This window comes from Saccopteryx bilineata, chromosome 6 (genome assembly GCF_036850765.1).
Source record: "Saccopteryx bilineata isolate mSacBil1 chromosome 6, mSacBil1_pri_phased_curated, whole genome shotgun sequence".
Lineage (NCBI taxonomy): Eukaryota > Metazoa > Chordata > Mammalia > Chiroptera > Emballonuridae > Saccopteryx > Saccopteryx bilineata.
In genome coordinates, this window is record NC_089495.1 from 207,575,462 (window position 1) to 207,584,081 (window position 8,620).

General features: G+C 46.6%; 1 protein-coding gene across 1 annotated transcript in view; it reads right to left on the reverse strand.

Moving 5' to 3' along the window:
• The window catches only part of LOC136308198 (zinc finger protein 585A-like), a 126,949-nt gene that overhangs the window by 91,228 nt on the left and 27,101 nt on the right, over positions 1-8,620 (reverse strand). The window lies entirely within an intron of this gene.

Genomic DNA, 8,620 nt, shown 5'->3' on the forward strand with positions numbered 1-8,620 from the left:
AGTCTGCCCAGCCCCCCACCTCACTCGTTCTGTAAAGTTGCTAAAGGCTATTTTCCTACAGTGCTGGATTGTTTATACTTGTCCTACCCCCATGTCCCTTGGAAAGACTGGAGGCAAGTTTCTTTTATCCTTTTTCTTGTGAGGTTAAAATGTTATATATGCTGGGGGTTTTCTGCACTTGGTAGATAGAATTCTTGGGTTGCCTTGGAAATGTGATCAGAGATCTCTTTGATTTGCTAATGGCCTCACTTTGCCCTATAAATAAAGCAGGAAGCAGGTGTTGAGGGCACTCTGTTCTTGCCATCAGCATTGCAGAGGCTTCCCAAGCCCATCCTTTTACTCTACACCTGTTTTTCTTAATTCCACACTGTTCCCGCTCAGGACCTAGAATTTCTAGTCATGCTGGTTCACAACAGGCATGTCAGCATAATTACAGTATAAAATATTACAAATGTTTTTATTATGCATTTATCAGATTATATTATATTATTGTCGCAAAAAATAAAATATTTCTTTTATTTACATTGTTGTTGTTTTTCAATTTATTTTTGTCCTCTTTTTCATTGTAAAAAAGTTGGTCACCTTACTCTGGAGGCCTGTTTCTCACAGCTGTTACTGAGCAGAGGACAAAACTTCTTTATAAAAACAAAGGCAACAGGATTACAGGGGAGGAAGATCAGGTGATAAGAAAAAAAAATGAATGAATAAGAGCTTTTCTGAATGGGATGGTGTGTTAGATGGTGATAAGCACTTCCTAGTCAAAAATAATAATCAAATGAAGCAAGACAAAGGATTATCGAGTGTGACAGGGTGGCGGGTGGAATTTAAAATTAATGAGTAGGTAACATTTGACCAGAGACATAATGTGGTGACGGAGTTAGACTCTGTGTGTCTAAGGCAAGAGCATTTCAGGTGGAGACGTGTTGGCACTAAGGCATTAAGGAAGAGATGTCCCTGCAGGGGTAAGGAATTGTAAGGAGGCTGGTGGGACTGGAAGTGCCCTCTGCACGTGGCAGACTAGTGAGAAACACCTCCTGCAACCGTTGGAGGTTTGTATTTCATGAGCTAGTTTTTTTCCCTTTTACTTAGAGAATTACATTGGTTCTTTAAACCTAGGTGGATAAATACAGTGTGTCCGTAAAGTCATGGTGCACTTTTGACCGGTCACAGGAAAACAAAAAAGACGATAGAAGTGTGAAATCTGCACCAAATAAAAGGAAAACTCTCCCAGTTTCATACCTATTCAGTGCAGTTCGATGTGGGCTCCATTTGTTGCCCTACACACATCCAAACGATAGTGAAGTTCTTGCCACACACGGGTAAGGACGTCTGGTGTAACAGAGTGAATAACATCTGTGATTCTCTGTTTTAAGTGATTAATGTCATGGCGCTTCGTTGTAAACGTGCCAATATTCACACTGCACTTTGGTCACAGATTCGAGTTTAACAAGCCACAAAACACACTGAACTTTCCTCTATACCGTCCACATCTCGGCTGGCATGGCCATGGGCTGCTCTGCTGTATACACGGTGTTACGTCATCATCTGTGCATGTGCACATGCTGCCACATCATCCAGTGGCTATCCTCTGCGACTCCAGTAGCGGTAAGACAATACCCAATGAGTCGGGAAGCTAAGGAGGAAATAGCCGTCCACAGACGGTGTCTTCTCCGGGAAGCGGGAATCTTGGTGCCCTGCCAGTCCCCACTGAACACTCCCTTACTACCGGTCTTAAATCCCAGAACAAAGGATTACCGACTGGTCCAGGACCTTAGGGAGGTCAACATACATCCTAAAGAACCTAACCCATACACATTGATAGAGACCACACACCCTACAGTCCCTAACCCCTACACATTGATAGAGACCATACACCCTACAGTCCCTAACCCCTACACATTGATAGAGACCATACATTCTACAGTCCCTAACCCCTACACATTGATAGAAACCATACACCCTACAGTCCCTAACAGTACACATTGATAGAGACCACACATCCTAGTGTCCCTAACCCCTACACATTGATAGAGACCACACATCCTACAGTCCCTAACCCCTACACATTGATAGAGACCATACACCCTACAGTCCCTAACTGTACACATTGATAGAGACCATACACCCTACAGTCCCTAACCCCTACACATTGATAGAGACCATACATTCTACAGTCCCTAACCCCTACACATTGATAGAAACCATACACCCTACAGTCCCTAACAGTACACATTGATAGAGACCACACATCCTAGTGTCCCTAACCCCTACACATTGATAGAGACCACACATCCTACAGTCCCTAACCCATACACATTGATAGAGACCATACACCCTACAGTCCCTAACAGTACACATTGATAGAGACCACACATCCTAGTGTCCCTAACCCCTACACATTGATAGAGACCACACATCCTACAGTCCCTAACCCCTACACATTGATAGAGACCATACACCCTACAGTCCCTAACTGTACACATTGATAGAGACCATACACCCTACAGTCCCTAACCCCTACACATTGATAGAGACCATACACCCTACAGTCCCTGACCCGTACACATTGATAGAGACCATACACCCTACAGTCCCTAACCCCTACATATTGATAGAGACTATACACCCTACAGTCCCTAACCCCTACACATTGATAGAGACCATACACCCTACAGTCCCTAACCCGTACACATTGATAGAGACCACACACCCTACAGTCCCTAACCCCTACACATTGATAGAGACCATACACCCTACAGTCCCTAACCTGTACACATTGATAGAGACCATACACCCTACAGTCCCTAACCCCTACACATTGATAGAGACCATACACCCTACAGTCCCTAACCCCTACACATTGATAGAGACCATACACCCTACAGTCCCTAACCCCTACACATTGATAGGGACCATACACCCTACAGTCCAGAACCCATACACATTGATAGAGACCATACACCCTACAGTCCCTAACCCCTACACATTGATAGAGACCATACACCCTACAGTCCCTAACCCGTACACATTGATAGAGACCATACACCCTACAGTCCCTAACCCGTACACATTGATAGAGACCATACACCCTACAGTCCCTGACCCCTACACATTGATAGAGACCATACATCCTACAGTCCCTAACCCCTACACATTGATAGAGACCATACACCCTACAGTCCCTAATCCCTACACATTGATAGAGACCATACATCCTACAGTCCAGAACCCATACACATTGATAGAGACCATACACCCTACTGTCCCTAACCTGTACACATTGATAGAGACCATACACCCTACAGTCCCTAACCCGTACACATTGATAGAGACCATACACCCTACAGTCCCTAACCCCTACACATTGATAGAGACCATACACCCTACAGTCCCTAACCCCTACACATTGATAGAGACCATACACCCTACAGTCCCTAACCCATACACATTGATAGAGACCATACACCCTATAGTCCCTAACCCGTACACATTGATAGAGACCATACATCCTACAGTCCCTAACCCATACACATTGATAGAGACCATACACCCTACAGTCCCTGACCCCTACACATTGATAGAGACCATACATCCTACAGTCCCTAACCCCTACACATTGATAGAGACCATACATCCTACAGTCCAGAACCCATACACATTGATAGAGACCATACACCCTACAGTCCCTAATCCCTACACATTGATAGAGACCATACATCCTACAGTCCAGAACCCATACACATTGATAGAGACCATACACCCTACAGTCCCTAACCTGTACACATTGATAGAGACCATACACCCTACAGTCCCTAACCCGTACACATTGATAGAGACCATACACCCTACAGTCCCTAACCCGTACACATTGATAGAGACCATACACCCTACAGTCCCTAACCCCTACACATTGATAGAGACCATACACCCTACAGTCCCTAATCCCTACACATTGATAGAGACCATACATCCTACAGTCCAGAACCCATACACATTGATAGAGACCATACACCCTACAGTCCCTGACCCCTACACATTGATAGAGACCATACATCCTACAGTCCCTAACCCCTACACATTGATAGAGACCATACACCCTACAGTCCCTAACCCGTACACATTGATAGAGACCATACATCCTACAGTCCCTAACCCGTACACATTGATAGAGACCATACACCCTACAGTCCCTGACCCCTACACATTGATAGGGACCATACACCCTACAGTCCCTAACCCCTACACATTGATAGGGACCATACACCCTACAGTCCCTAACCCCTACACATTGATAGGGACCATACACCCTACAGTCCCTAACCCCTACACATTGATAGAGACCATACACCCTACAGTCCCTAACCCCTACACATTGATAGAAACCATACACCCTACAGTCCCTAACAGTACACATTGATAGAGACCACACATCCTAGTGTCCCTAACCCCTACACATTGATAGAGACCACACATCCTACAGTCCCTAACCCCTACACATTGATAGAGACCATACACCCTACAGTCCCTGACCTCTACACATTGATAGAGACCATACACCCTACAGTCCCTGACCCCTACACATTGATAGAGACCATACATCCTACAGTCCCTAACCCCTACACATTGATAGAGACCATACACCCTACAGTCCCTAACAGTACACATTGATAGAGACCACACATCCTAGTGTCCCTAACCCCTACACATTGATAGGGACCATACACCCTACAGTCCCTAACCCCTACACATTGATAGGGACCATACACCCTACAGTCCAGAACCCATACACATTGATAGGGACCATACATCCTACAGTCCAGAACCCATACACATTGATAGAGACCATACACCCTACTGTCCCTAACCTGTACACATTGATAGAGACCATACACCCTACAGTCCCTAACCCGTACACATTGATAGAGACCATACACCCTACAGTCCCTAACCTGTACACATTGATAGAGACCATACACCCTACAGTCCCTGACCCCTACACATTGATAGAGACCATACACCCTACAGTCCAGAACCCATACACATTGATAGAGACCATACACCCTACAGTCCCTGACCCCTACACATTGATAGAGACCATACATCCTACAGTCCCTAACCCCTACACATTGATAGAGACCATACACCCTACAGTCCCTAACCCGTACACATTGATAGAGACCATACATCCTACAGTCCCTAACCCCTACACATTGATAGAGACCATACACCCTACAGTCCCTGACCCCTACACATTGATAGAGACCATACATCCTACAGTCCAGAACCCATACACATTGATAGAGACCATACACCCTACAGTCCCTGACCCCTACACATTGATAGAGACCATACATCCTACAGTCCCTAACCCCTACACATTGATAGGGACCATACACCCTACAGTCCCTAACCCCTACACATTGATAGGGACCATACACCCTACAGTCCAGAAGCCATACACATTGATAGGCACCATACATCCTACAGTCCAGAACCCATACACATTGATAGAGACCATACACCCTACTGTCCCTAACCTGTACACATTGATAGAGACCATACACCCTACAGTCCCTAACCCCTACACATTGATAGAGACCATACACCCTACAGTCCCTAACCCCTACACATTGATAGAGACCATACACCCTACAGTCCCTAACCCCTACACATTGATAGAGACCATACACCCTACAGTCCCTAACCCCTACACATTGATAGAGACCATACACCCTACAGTCCCTAACCCCTACACATTGATAGAGACCATACACCCTACAGTCCCTAACCCCTACACATTGATAGAGACCATACACCCTACAGTCCCTAACCCATACACATTGATAGAGACCATACACCCTACAGTCCCTAACCCATACACATTGATAGAGACCATACACCCTATAGTCCCTAACCCGTACACATTGATAGAGACCATACACCCTACAGTCCCTAACCCCTACACATTGATAGGGACCATACACCCTACAGTCCCTAACCCCTACACATTGATAGGGACCATACACCCTACAGTCCAGAACCCATACACATTGATAGGGACCATACATCCTACAGTCCAGAACCCATACACATTGATAGAGACCATACACCCTACTGTCCCTAACCTGTACACATTGATAGAGACCATACACCCTACAGTCCCTAACCCGTACACATTGATAGAGACCATACACCCTACAGTCCCTAACCTGTACACATTGATAGAGACCATACACCCTACAGTCCCTAACCCGTACACATTGATAGAGACCATACACCCTATAGTCCCTAACCCGTACACATTGATAGAGACCATACATCCTACAGTCCCTAACCCATACACATTGATAGAGACCATACACCCTACAGTCCCTGACCCCTACACATTGATAGAGACCATACATCCTACAGTCCCTAACCCCTACACATTGATAGAGACCATACATCCTACAGTCCCTAACCCGTACACATTGATAGAGACCATACACCCTACAGTCCCTAACCCCTACACATTGATAGAGACCATACATCCTACAGTCCAGAACCCATACACATTGATAGAGACCATACACCCTACAGTCTCTAATCCCTACACATTGATAGAGACCATACATCCTACAGTCCAGAACCCATACGCATTGATAGAGACCATACACCCTACAGTCCCTAACCCGTACACATTGATAGAGACCATACACCCTACAGTCCCTAACCCATACACATTGATAGAGACCATACATCCTACAGTCCAGAACCCATACACATTGATAGAGACCATACACCCTACAGTCCCTGACCCCTACACATTGATAGAGACCATACATCCTACAGTCCCTAACCCTTACACATTGATAGAGACCATACACCCTACAGTCCCTAACCCGTACACATTGATAGAGACCATACATCCTACAGTCCCTAACCCGTACACATTGATAGAGACCATACACCCTACAGTCCCTGACCCCTACACATTGATAGAGACCATACATCCTACAGTCCAGAACCCATACACATTGATAGAGACCATACACCCTACAGTCCCTGACCCCTACACATTGATAGAGACCATACACCCTACAGTCCAGAACCCATACACATTGATAGAGACCATACACCCTACAGTCCCTGACCCCTACACATTGATAGAGACCATACACCCTACAGTCCCTAACCCCTACACATTGATAGGGACCATACACCCTACAGTCCAGAACCCATACACATTGATAGGGACCATACACCCTACAGTCCAGAACCCATACACATTGCTCAGTCTCCTGCATCGTGAGCACCGGGTCTACACAGTCTTAGACCTTAAAGAAGCCTTCTTCAGCATCCCGCTAGTCCCTAAAAGCCAGCCTGTTGTTGCCTTTGAGTGAATAGACCCGGCAGGTAAATTTTCTGGCCAACTAACATGGAGCAGACTACCTCAAGGCTTTAAAAACTCTCCTACTATCTTTGATGAAGCCCTGAGTGCACACCTGGTAGCCTTCCGGCAGGAACATCAAGACTGCCCTACTCCAGTATGTAGACGAGCTGCTGCTGGCGGCATCTACGGAGGAGCGCTGTCTCGAGGCCACTCTAGACCTCTTGGCCTCACTACAAGGATTAGGGTACTGAGTGTCAGCCAAAAAGGCTCAACTCTGCCCTCCAGAGGTTACTTATTTAGGCTACAGGGTTAAAGAAGGGAAAAGAACTCTGTCCTATGAACGCATCGAGGCCATACTCCGGGTCCCCCTCCAACAACTGAAAGGCAAGTAAGAGGATTCCTTGGGGCTGTGGGATATTGCAGACTGTGGGTTCTAGGTTTTGCCGAACTAGCAAAGCCTCTCTGTGCCTGCACAGGAGGGTCATTACCCCTAAACTGGACTGAGACGGAGCAAAAAGCCTTTGAACACCTTAAAAGGGCTCCAGTATCGGCCCCCTACCTGACGTCTCGAAGCCCTTCCAGCTATTTATTCATGAGGCTCGGGGAATCGCAAAAGGGTTTTTAACTCAGCCCTTAGGACCGTGGAAGTGATTGGTTGCATATCTGTCCAAAGGGCTGGACCCTGTAGCAGCTGGAAGGCCTGCCTGCCTAAGGGCTGTAGCATCAACCATAATCAAAGTCAAAGAAGCTGACAAGCTCACATTAGGTCAAGAGCTAACTGACAGCACCACATGCAGTGGAAGCGATCCTACGGGGAACTCCAGAGAAATAAATGTCTAACACCCGAGTAACCCAGTTCCAAGCTTTACTCCTAGACCCGTTCAGCATCAAGTTTCAGAGAACAGCTACCATCAAACCCGCAAGCCTACTCCCAGATGACGACCGGAACACCCCAGGAACACCCCACTACATGACTGCGAGGAAGTGATCGACATCATACAGACTTCCCGACCGAACTGGGAAGACTCTGACCTGCCAGGTGCGGAGGTGCTCCTGGACACAGACGGGGCAGCTGCATACAGGACGGCACCCGGTATGCGGGGGCTGCGGTAGTGACCCTGGATCGGGTCATTTGGTCGCAGGTGTTGAGCTGGGGAACATCAGCACAAAAGGCAGGACTCATAGCCCTTATCCAGGCCCTCAGATGGGGAAAAGGAAAAGCAGTTTCCATGTATACGGACAGTAGGT